Source organism: Penaeus monodon, chromosome 21, assembly GCF_015228065.2.
Source record: "Penaeus monodon isolate SGIC_2016 chromosome 21, NSTDA_Pmon_1, whole genome shotgun sequence".
Classification (NCBI taxonomy): domain Eukaryota; kingdom Metazoa; phylum Arthropoda; class Malacostraca; order Decapoda; family Penaeidae; genus Penaeus; species Penaeus monodon.
Genome location: NC_051406.1, coordinates 11882990 through 11883272, shown reverse-complemented (window position 1 = coordinate 11883272; position 283 = coordinate 11882990).

The window sequence follows — 283 nt, the reverse complement described above, 5'->3', positions numbered from 1 at the left end:
GCCTCATTAAATTCGAGTGTTTCAGTTTAATGGCATACGTCCGAGGGGAAACACACATCATGAAAATAGGATAACATGACCAAGCAAAAGCACCTATTAAGGGCCTTTAAATGCTGATTGTGGTTGATGGTGGCGGCGTGGTACTCTCTCCCCGTGTCAGTTGCATGTTGCAAGTGGCTCTGGGAGCATTATGAGGATTGCGTCATCGTGTATAAGGTCGGGATCTAGAGCTAGAATTCCTGGTGTTTTCCGCTGCTTTTGCCACTTTGTCCCTGAGTGATTT